General features: G+C 37.6%; 1 protein-coding gene across 1 annotated transcript in view; it reads left to right on the top strand.

Moving 5' to 3' along the window:
- Positions 1 to 2,693: 2,693 nt before the first annotated feature.
- The window catches only part of lrrc3b (leucine rich repeat containing 3B), a 93,536-nt gene continuing 83,708 nt past the window's right edge, over positions 2,694 to 12,521 (top strand). The window contains exon 1 of the mRNA XM_051936098.1: positions 2,694 to 3,195. The gene's annotated coding sequence lies outside the window, so the exon portion shown is untranslated. The remainder of the gene's footprint in view (positions 3,196 to 12,521) is intronic.

Genomic DNA, 12,521 nt, shown 5'->3' with positions numbered 1-12,521 from the left:
TGACTGAATATTGTACTTCCTTATTGTTCTTTCTTATTGTACTTTCTAACTCTCTTAAGGAAGCCACACAGAAAGACTCTGAAATATACAAAATAAAAGCAATCACTGATATGCCAAACCCAGAAGACATTTCACAGCTTGGGCAACTTCTAGGCATGGTAAATTATCTGGGTAAGTTCATGCAGGTCTTTCAACAGAGATTTATCCCAGTTCTGACATCATGTCAAAAGAGAAATATACAGTATTTAATTACAGGTAACAATGTAATGCAGTGGGTAGTGCAGTCAACTGATGCGAAGGCATGTGGATCACAGCTTGATGTTGAACTAACTTGAACTCCATGAAACTTGACATTCCTTTCATGCCCAGAAGGAGTTTCCTCCATAGTCCATGTGGTGCAACCCACAGCACACTGGAGTTAACCAATCCGCCCTTGTCCTTCTTCAACTAGTCCAGAATGCTGCAGCCAGGCTCCGAACAGGCACATGAAAACATAATCACATCACACCAAGTTTAGCTTCTCTTCACTGACTGAGTTTAAAATTGTATTGTTTGTTTTTAAGTCTCTGAATAGTTGAGCCCCCTCTTATCGTACTGATCTCTTACACCCTTACCCTCCCTCGCGATCACTGAGGTCTTTTGATCAGAACTTACCAATTGCGCCGACATCTACACTTAAGACTAGAGGGGACTGCCTTTGCAGTAGCGAGCCCTAAGCTTTGGAATAGTCTACCATATTATCTTAGGTCAGCACCAACTACGGTCACCTTTACATTTATTTTAAAATCCTATCTTTTTGCCTTAGCTTTTTAAACTTGCATGAGGGTACTGTTTTTTAATTAATGTATATATATATATATTCTATTCTATTTGTGCATCTCTATATTTATTGGTGTATTTATGGAAACTATTACAGCACTTCAGTCAACAGCTATTGTTTTAAATGTGCTCTTGAAATACAATTGACTTGGTCAGATGGCCCCATGTGGGGACACAGGTGTGCCCTTGTGATGATTTACTGCCCTCTCTAGTATCAGTTCCTGCACTGTGCCCAACGCTGCATGATTTTAAAGAGTCTTTTGCAATTATTACTTTCCAATCTACCCTTATCCCAGTTCAGCTTTATTTCAAACTATTTTCTTGCTTTAGCACCTTCTTGTCTTACGTTCTAAGATGACATGAAATCTGGAAGATTGCAAGATTCTTGTGCTTAGTAAAACATGGCTGAACGATAAAATGGACTCCTGCACTCTACTAAAACTAGTTATTTTTTTATTCATTCACTTACATAAGTAGAGAGTGCTGGTATGTGATCGTTACTTGTAATAAAAGTGAATTCCTGATCAATCATAGTTTTGTACTCACTCACCCCTCCCAATAATCACAAGAAGGAGATAGTCTTAATTCTGGTTCTGCTAAGTTATTTTCTGATAACCAGCAGAATATCTGTTAGCCTCAAATGCTTGTGGCTTGCTCACGTCCGTGGATTTCCATTTTATGTGCAAAGTCTTTTTTGCTTCTCCAGCTCAAGCGAAGCCTGGAACTGCTGATAAGATTATTTGAGTCAATTAAAGAATGATTTATACCCGAAGCTGGCGCCAGTTTGATCCAGCACAATTCAAGCCGGTTCGCCTCTGATACGTGCCCTTTTCATACTGGCGCGTCGTAAACCGCAGGTTCTGCACGCACCTTGGATCGATCGCGGTGAGGTAATTACCGCAACAATGAAAATGAGAGGCAGGACAGGCGTATCAAATTAGGGCTATTTTTAGCTTTCAGGGTGAGATATTTACTGATTTGAAGCCAGAATCTGACGTAAAACACAGAGTAAAAGAAGACGCAAAAAAGAGGCGGTGTAAATAAAGCAAAAATGCGGGTTGAATAAAAATGAGGGCTTCTGTCCAAAAACAGGCACCCCTGTTGCGCACCCATCACGTGCCACACGCTCCAGGCTGATGTGTGAATAACAACCCACGAAACTATACAAAGCTACGGAATAATTAAGGGCGATTCCCTCTTGCCTCCTTCGCTTTATCTTGTCTACGCACACTGCGCAGCTGCCATCCTGCCGCTGTTACAGGCATGCCAGTTTATATGACTGGCACAGCTGCACCGTCGCTTTCACACAGTCAAATCTGGGACAATGAGAAATGCTGGATGCTGGCATCGATCGATCTTTTTGTCTTGCTTTTTTTGACACATGCAAATCAAATGCCACCCAACGCCAGTTATTTACTTATACTGCGTTTAAAAAAAAACCGCTGCTTCTGTACATACTATTTAGAAATTCAAGTCAAAAGCACAACACAGTGTTAAGTCTGACAAAGTGAATTTTCATAGTATATGTAAAGCAAACCTAAAATCTATAAATTAATTCATTTTCTGACTATTGTTTTTAAATATGATTTCAACGGGCACAAAGTGACAGTCCAGCATGAACGGGTCCCAGACGAATTGCACAGCCTAGCATCTCCCACACCTTGCCAAATGTAGAGTCTCCAGAAAACAAGCACGTCTAATTTTGGGTTGTCTGATTTGGGAAACCTGTCTGATTTGGGGAAAGAAAAGCGAGCACCCAATTCAGGAATCAAAGTGGGGTCTAATGCGGTTATGCCATCAGCCACGCCACAGTGTTTTTAGAATTGGCCGTGTTTTACGATTTCGCTACTTTTTTGGATGTTGAATTATGTTTTACACAAAAGGCTCGCCAACAATGATTACATTATTCACTGGTTAGATTACAGGTAAAACTGTTGGACGTAAAGCATCGCCTAACAAGAGTCCGCATAAGCTACTCGAGTGAATATGCCACGCACTGGACTTTAGATAGACTCACATCGCAAGATATTTAAGGGTTACCTAAACGTGAGGCTGTTACAAAACTGGCAAGATCGAAGGAAATCCAAGTGCGACACACCCGGTACATCTGTTTGTGCCCTGCTCTGGGGCCAAACCAGTGTTCTTGTTATTTATTTATTTATTTTTGTGAGCCGGGACTCCTCCCTTTTCTATACAAACACATTCACTTGCTGGATTTAACCCGATCCGCTTGCAAAGCGCCTGGAGCTACGAGCGACTGCTACCACCACCACCACCACCACCATCACAGCTGCTGAGCGCAGGGGAGAACGTAAGCTGTGCACACACTCGCGGTCACTAGCGGAATTGGGCGCGTCTGCTTCGCACTGAGAGCAGGTAAGAAAAAAAGCAAAGGGGAAGACAAATAAAATGCCTGTTGCGCGGAGGAAACGGTATTCTCAGAATTTGCAAATTTCTTTTATTACAGTTGTGGGGTTTGCTAAACGTTGTTGCAGTAGATATTTTACACGTTTATTCGTCGGTCTGATCTCTATGCCCATTTTTTCCTATGCGTGTTTCAGGGTAGGTGTGTGTGTGTGTGCATGTAATCCAGGTGTTAACAGAAAACTGCATTGATGTCGGGGGACTTTTACTGAAAAAAGCAAGGATGCCGTGGTTGGCTTGGAGCTCTGTGGACACGATTCAGCATACAGCTTTTTACTGGTGTACTGTAAATGCATGTTGATGCGAAGCCATTCGTTCAGTATTTACTTCGCAGGCTTTCAGGTACACTCACACAGCTTTGAGCCTCTTGTCAAAAAACACAGAATCCTTGCTTTTCACTGTCTGACGCAACTCACATATCTTTTGTGCACGATATTAAGCTAACTTTCCGTTAACTTATAACATCAAACTATAATTCAATGCAAATGATGATTCATAATTACTTTTTGCTTACTTATACTTGCGTGTTTCTTTTTTTAATTTGTATGGATGTTTCGTAAAATCAGCCACGGCAAAATGTTGAACTCGGGGAAACATTCACAAGATAAAAAGTGAACCGATTACACTTGGTGTTGAGAGAAGGAATCTTGTGCTTCTCTTTTTGGATCTTGTGCTTCTCTTTTTTGGGGATTTAGCGGATACAGCGATCAGCAAGACTGGACAACAAAAGAATCGCCAAATAAATATACTGCTCAGAGGAGCTTTTGTTCACCATTTATACTTTTCCGTTGAAATAGCGCCTATTTGATTTTGCGTGACTAACAATTGCCTGTCAGTTGGAAAGACACCGATGGGGTGAAATGCGTAAATAACATTGGAGGAGACACTGGCGCTGTGGAGTCGGGGAGGAATGCGGTGACGGCAGGGCAGGGGATCCACCAGGTGGTTTCCCGTGCACTGGGAAATCCTATAAGGCTGATCGCAAGACGTACTATAGGAGAAGTTCAAAGCGAAGATGCCCACATCGTTTTCGCCATCACTCGGGTGGTCCTATAGGGGTGTGTGCACGCGTACTGTCCAAGCAGAGATTTTTTTTACGAGCTGCCGTGCATTTTCACCACATTGAAATGAATCCACACAATGAAACATTATATTATTCGGTAAAACATTTCATATATTTTTTTTAAATCTGTATAATTGTTCTCCCTGACGCGCGGTCCTGGGTTGGTCCCTGGCCGTCAGCAGCCGCCTTAATCCTGTACTGCAGTTACTGGGTTCACACAAACGGACTTTTTCTAAGATGAAAACCATAGCAGAATGGTGCAATTATAGCTTTATACGTCTCTTTTTTTAAAGTAAATAATGTGATTGGTAACATTTCTTGTATTTAAATCAACCACTTGAAACACCGAGTTTCGGTAAATATTAAAGCCCTTCTTGATGTGTTTAGTGCCAATATTTAATTACAGCTCCATATAATCCTGCATGTTGCTCTCAAAACAGCAATGAACAAACAACTAATCTTTTTATATTTCATAGTTAATATTCTCCCAAGGTGTTTTGCACATATTTCAAAAAAGGAACATAGACTTTGCTTAGGGTCACAAACTGGAACAGAGGTAGGAGCTCAGCCAGCAGCATCCTGAATTTGGACATGAAATCATTTGCAGCTACTATGCACAACAATCAAATAGATGTTTAAAATATTTAAGATTTATGTGTTCCATAAATTAATATTACATAAATGAATATAGATATATCAATAATCCAAACTCATGATGATCTAACGTTGCCAATACACACCTGCAATACCAGTTTGTGACAGTGAAGGCCCCTGGACAGTCATGGCTTAATCTCTGAAGCTTTTTGTTTTGAGTATTTGATGGATTATCAATTGCTGAATTAATGTTGATTCATTTTCCAGGGTAAGTTCTGCTCTAGCATCTCATACTACCAGCATGGGCTGTGATCCCGGCAGTGACACTGAACTGGACCGAGCAAATTCAAAACTAGATGGAATCAATTTGGATTTTAAATAGTGCCATGTGTCATCACAAAGTAGAGAAATTATAACACAACATCAGCCAGAACGCCTCCTGAAGAAATTCAAACTATAATAAAAGTAGAAACAGGAATAGGAGATTAAGAGGATTTTTTGGAAGATACCGGACACCTAGAGAAGATAATCATCTCTGACAGGGCCGAATGCTTTCTGTTTGGGTTAATTCAGGAAGAGGCAATCATGAAAGCAAAAGAGGAGACGATATGCCTTATTTGTAACATTTCAGAACTGACAGAGCCTCACAAACGGCCTAGTTAAGTGAGAGGTTCCCACAAATCTAAATGAAAGTTCACCAGGAGTTATTTGGCAATCGTAAGGTGGTGCTGAGGTGTCACCCACTGTACTCGGTGTCCCAATCCAGGTGGTTCATCGTGTGGTGGCTGCAGCAATGTGCTGTCAGCGCCGACTCCCCACGTCCCTCTTTCTCTCTGTCTCTCAAGGTGTCAAGAGCCCATCCTTGTCTCGTCAGCTTACAGATTAAGCAGAGTTATTCTAGAGCACTGACGTTCATTCTTTTCTATGTTAATAGCAGAGTTATAAATGATTGTATTTCTAAAAGGAACTTTAATCACAGTATTTTGAAACTTGCAGTCTTGTTGACATCTTCACTAATCCAGAAAGAAGTTGATATCATATGTATCCTTCTGATTACTTCCAGACACATTATAGAATACCACTTTAGCCTTATCTTGAATAGTATATATAATACGGATCTTTGTCAGATGAGCATGTTTATATGAAATGTGTCCAACAGTATATTTTTCTATGTGTCCCGACTTCTGATACACTCAGTATTTGAAAACTTTAAACTAGAGCCACTCATTTAAAATCCTAGCAGGCCACTGAAACCATAACGTTAAGTGCAACCAACATCTTAAAGGATATGTTTGTTTTTTTCAGGTTGAAGTTATTTCTTCACAAGCATGGTATATATGCATTTATATTTTCTATACATTTTTAAAAATGCTTTGCTCTCACTGGTGCTTTACAATGGAAGTTAATGGGGCATGGAGCATCACCGGAAGCTTAAAAATTTACCGAACATATCCAAGACAGTTATTGAGTATTGATCCATTACACACGCATTGTAAAATAGTTTATACATGTCATTTTTGAACACAAAAACACCCGTCATTTTCAAAGAAGACCAACTGTGCATACCATTTTGACTTTTGTCTCCTACTGCCATATTCTTTCACCCCCCTGGCGCCTGATTTCTATTTGAAAGACCAAATCACAGTAAACATTTCATGTCACATTGTTGGTTTTGTTTTGATTTATTTCCATATTTATGTGAGGACTCACACAAGCAAATAGAAAATGTATCCTTAGTACGAGAAAAAGAGTACCAGGAATATGCAATAAAATAAGTAATGTCCGATCCGTTTTGTTGTCACAAACATGCACTGGAAACTCGAAAGGCATATTTTGTTATATACTGAAATGTTTGCCACTTCACTGGTAAGTTTTAAGGCTTTTATTTTGTTGTGGTGCCTTAGGTCCCATTAGCCTCTATTGGAAAGCGACAGAGAGCACAAGATATTTTTTGAAATTTATAGAAAATGCTTAACTTTAGAACACGTTTTCACATGGCAAATAGCGATATACCATGTTTGTGAAGAAACAACTTTGAATTGAAAAATATTGAACTTATTCTTTAGTGTGAAAGTGTATTGTGGCGTTCATTGGACTCTATGTTTAATGTACTTTTCATTCACTGGTTTGTGGATGTCCCTCTCTGGGGTACTTGGTTTCACTCTTGGAGAGCCACTTTGGCTTTTCATTGTTAGCAGTCTCATGATTTAAACTAAACATTGCACCTAGCAAGAAGTCTGGCTGTAGTATACAGTATTTGTTTTCAAAGCAAGGACAAAGAGCTAATCAAAGCTATCAGTTTTTCTTAGCATTGCACCTTCTGCTGCACAAATGGAAGTTGGTCATCTTTCCTGTTTGGTTTACATTGATCTATAATATAATATTTATCAAAATAGATAGCGTGGTGGTGCATAGGTTATTGCTACTGCCCCTGAGCTACAGGGCACTAACTTTAAAACTGTTTGTGTGGAATTTCAAGATTTTCTGTTTCAGAGAGGGTTTTCCTCGAAGTATGCATGGTTATCTGCCAAGTTTCAAAGACATACAGTCTAGGTAAGACTCTAAAATTGGTCTTGTAAGAGTGAGTGTAGATGATCAAAATGGAACTATAGAGGTTGGCACAGAGGAAAATATAAAAGAGAGGTGTACATTGTTGTGAGAAGTGAAAAATGAATGTATGTGAAACAGAAATATATATCATGTTCTAAAAAACTATAATTTCAACTCTTAACCTTTGCAGAGAACTTATCATGACAAACCAGTCAACTGATTTAATCTCTAATCTCATATAGTATTCAATTTAATGTTTCTGGCCATAATAATGAAGACACTGGATACTTAACGTTTTTTTTTTTAAAGGCAGACGATTCATCTCATTACTTCTCTTTACCTCTAAAATGAAACACAAAAGAAAATTGTCTTCAGTGTGGTGTCTAAAGTTAGCAAGCAATACACAAAGGAGCTCCCTTGAGATTTTTCCTTTTTGACAGGCCTGACACAATCTTAATTATCAGCTAACTTGTGAATTCATGAGTGATGACTGCAAAAAGAATGTTTAAATGGATGAGCAGCTTCACCTTGTATTTTTTGCCTACTATGCAAACCTGTTTTACCTGTCAGAGAGAGGAGTAGAGCCCTTTTTCACAATAAATAGTAATACATGCCATCAAAATAATGGCAAAAAATGACAAAAAATTTTAGACAGTTGTAAAAATTGTTGTCAGGTTGCATATGAAGGTAGAGAAGAAAAAAATAATTACAGAGACCTTCATTATAATTGTGAGTAGGAAAAAGCTTAAGTAAACCTTTAGGTGGGATTTCTATTAAATATCAGAAAATGTACAGCAATTAACATTGTTTTAAAATAAGACACATTCTTGTTAAAAATGAAAACATTTGACTGTACTTTTGTTTAAAACATCATAGACGGTCACACTGTTTATCCAGTATTTTCAGAAATTACAATTTTAACAAGGTGAACATATAACAAGATACTAGGAAATTGTTTTTTATTGGTCTTACTAGGTGTGCTACCAGTGAGCAACACAGACCTCAGCATTAATCAGTGCACCATTCGTTGGAATGCATTTTGTAATGTATGTACTAATAAAATGCATTGCATTTGTCATTCCACACACATCACAAACATTTACACTGCTTGTGTGAGTCCCATACTAAATATCATATAACAGAGACATGTGCATCTCATTTATCATTCCATTACAAGCATTTTCAGTAAAGCATTTTATTACTACAAGTGTTTATGGTGTACCATCTCTTGGAATGACAGGGACATAGCAACTAGACAAACACACAGATACACAGACACTTGTCCTTTTGTTATTGATGTTGTAACACCTTAGTTTAGGTACTACAAACACACATCAATTACTTATGTACTCTTAAGTAACAACCTTAACAACAGGTTATTTTGGTCTTCATTACACTTATAAAGCATTAGTAGATTAGTTATTCATCTCTCTGAAGTGTGGCATATTGACATAATATTAAAATTACTTGTTAATATGATGGATTCACAGGTCCTATGCTATATACAGTATTTATTATAAAGAGAAATGTGTCTCAGTGAAGCCACTTCAGAGCACTCCAAAATGAAGTCTTCTTTGTAGGTCACATTACAGGAGATGAATAAACACTTCACTGATGCTTTGTAAGTGTTATGAAGACCCAAAGAAGTGTTTGTTAAGGTCTTATTACATAATAGTAAATGAGTAATAGATGCATTTTTGCAGTACCTCAACTAAAGTGTTACCTTTGTTATTATTGTTTTGAATGTTTAAATTATATTTGTGATACTCAAAGCATACGGTGTATCTTTTACTTATAAGTAATAAGTGAAAAAATATTCAAATTGTGTCAATCACTAAATATATAAAAATATATTGGGCTTCCTTCAGTCCATGTACATTACAATGAAAATTAAAATACACTTTGAAAAGATTTTAATTTTATTACATTTAGACAAATTTGAGCTTTACCCTATCTTTGCCAAAATATAGCAGCAGGTAAATCAATAAAGCTTTTTAACAAACAACACCCAAACATTCAACTTCACCACCATTGCAGCCAGTCTGCATTCACAACCATTCAAAACATTTTTCTCCAAAATAATTCATATTATATTTTAGTTAGGATAACTAATATCATAATTATTTCTAAAGTGTTTGCTGAAAGTATTGTAAAAATGTGTACAACTTCCATATTTAGAGTTTTAGCTCCATCATTTGCATTTATTCTGTTTATGACTTCATCAGCACTACATACACGTTGGTCCTAAATCATGAATGAGATTTCCTCACACAGATGTTCAAATAAAAAAAGTACAAATTGCAAATTAGCTGAAAAGCAAAATTTTTGACTTTCAGTTATAGCAGAATGTATGTGAGAAAATGTTAACAATACTTGTGACAGAAATCGAAGCTAACAATGCCAGTCTCAATTTAGTCCCACCTGCCTATCATTCACCTATCATTTCATTAATTAAATGCCGCTCTGGGTAGCCAGTGCTCCCCTAGATTTGACTTTATAGTGATCCATAGTAGGTGCAGAAGAAACATCAAAAAAAACTTACTGTAATGGCACTCCATCTCTACACATGTGGAAATATTTCATTAGAAGGAGATACATTGAAATAAGTTTAAAGAACTATACCTTGTTTAAAAGGGAATTGTTGCGATTAACTTATTTGGCAGACACCTCTGCGCAAGGCGACATACAACTGGTTACATTTCTTCAGTTTTTTTTCCCTGTTTATCCCGATTGGAGCACAAGCCGGTGAAGTGACTTGCTCAGGTTCATACAGTTTCATTAGAGGGATTTGAACTCACAACCTCAGGATCTGAAGTCCAAAGCCTTAACCACTCGGAGTTTAATATATTTTTCAAAATGAATTAATATATTTTTAGAACATGGTGTCTAAATATACTCTATGCCCAGTGTACAGCAATAGTTGTCTTTCCATAGCTGAAATTTGTTATAACAACTCAAATTTAACCATGCGAGGCTTATTCTTGCCAAGGTACAGTCAGGCCCATACGTATTTGAACAGTGACACAATTTTCATTATTTTGGCTCCGTACACCACCACAATAGATTTGAAATAAAGCAATCAAGATGTGATTGAAGTGTAGATATTCAGCATTAATTCAAGGGAATTAACAAAAATATTGTATGAGCTGTTTAGGAAAGACAGACATTTTTATACATGGTACCCCTATTTTCAGGGGCTCAGAAGTATTTGGACAAACTAACATAATCATAAATATAACAATAATTTTCTGGACTTGGTTGAAAATCCTTTATAATCAATGACTGCCTGAAGTCTGAACTCATGGCCATCTCCAAGTGCTGGGTTCTGTTGCTTTGCCAGGCCTTCACTGCAGCTGTCTTCAGGTGCTGCTTGTTCATTGGACTTTCTGCCATCAGTTGTGTCTTCAGTAAGTGAAATGCATGCCCAGTTGGGATGAGGTCAGCTGATTGACTTGGCCATTGAAGAATCTTCCACTTCTTTGCTTTGAAAAGCACTTGGTTTGCGTTTGCAGTATGTTTTGGCTCATTGTCCATCTGTACTGTGATGCATTGTCCTATCTGTTTTGCAGCATTTGGCTGAATTTGAGCAGACAGTATAGCCGTGTACACTTCAGAAATCATCCTGCTACTTCTGCCAATAGTCATATCATCAATAAATGCCAGTGACTGACTTAACCATTGGCAGCCATGCATGCTCATGCCATAAAACTGCCTCCACCATGTTTCTCAGATGATGTGATATTCATCAGATCATGAGGCATTTCTTCTCTTCTCCATACTCTTCTCTTTCCAACATTCTGGTATATATTGATCTTAGTTTTCTCTCCAAAGAAAATTGTTCCAGAACTGGACAGGCTTTTAAAAATGTCTTTGCTTCTTGATGACTTGATTACTGAAGTTTTCTCTGGATTGTAGACTTTGGCAATGATAGGCCTACCTCTGGAGAGTGCACTTGATTTGGCTAAATGTTGTTCTTCACCAAGGACAGAATTCTGCAATCATCTAGAACAGTCATCTTCTGTGGCTGTCCAGACCTTCTGTTTTGTGCTGAGTTCATCAGTGTGTTCCTTCTTTTTAAGATTATACCAAATGGTTGATTTGACCACTCCTGGTATTTCTACTCTATCTCTCCGATGGGTTTGTTTTGTTTTCTCAGCCTAATGATGGCCTGTTTTTACTTGCATGAACAACACTTTGAACCTCATATTGTGAGTTCCCAGTGACAGCTTCCAAATACAAATTGCAAACTTGGAATCAATTCCAGACCTTCTACCTCTTTAATAGTTAATGAAGGACTACAATGAAATAATGAAGGAACCGCTCCCACCTGGCTATGGAACAGCTTGTCAGTCAAATGTCCAAATACTTTGAGCAACGGAAATGGAAATAGGGTTGGCTATGCAGCAGAATGGCTATCATTCCTAAATGGCTCTTACAATATTTTGGGTAAACTCTTTAAATTAAAGCTGAAAGTCTACACTTTAATCATATAACAATTGCTTAATTTTGCATCCATTGTAGTGGCATACAAGGCCAAGATTATGAAATCATGTCACTGTCCAAGTACTTATCGACCTGACTGTATGTTTTTATCACAATAGTTTACAAGAATGACAGAAATGTATTGTCCTTGTTTATGCATTTTTAAAGAGGGTTTAATAGTTCAAATAGTATATAATCTCAAACAGATCTTCAAAAGAAGTATATTCCTTTGCACTATACAAAGAAAAAACATACGTTTCAAGGTATACAAGTTGCAAATGTTTTGAAATTGTATTGCAAGTGCATTCAATGGAAGCATTGTAAAGAGCAAATATTTTTTTTACAGTATTTGATTTTCACTATACAAGGCCATATTTAACTTTCATATGGATAGGACACAGCACTGGGTTCAGAAAACAAGTCATTACCATTGAGAAAAAAATGTGTAAACTTCCAAATTGTCAACAGATCTGTGTCCATCATTCATTTAAGTTGTCCAGAATTTCAAAGCAAAGACTTGTTCTGTAGATTTTCCATTAACTAAATGAGTTTGATTTGAGGATGTTTGAAATGCATCAGGTTTGCTATT

This window comes from Erpetoichthys calabaricus, chromosome 13, assembly GCF_900747795.2.
Source record: "Erpetoichthys calabaricus chromosome 13, fErpCal1.3, whole genome shotgun sequence".
NCBI classification, from domain to species: Eukaryota; Metazoa; Chordata; class Cladistia; order Polypteriformes; family Polypteridae; genus Erpetoichthys; species Erpetoichthys calabaricus.
This window is presented reverse-complemented; position numbering and strand designations above follow the sequence as displayed.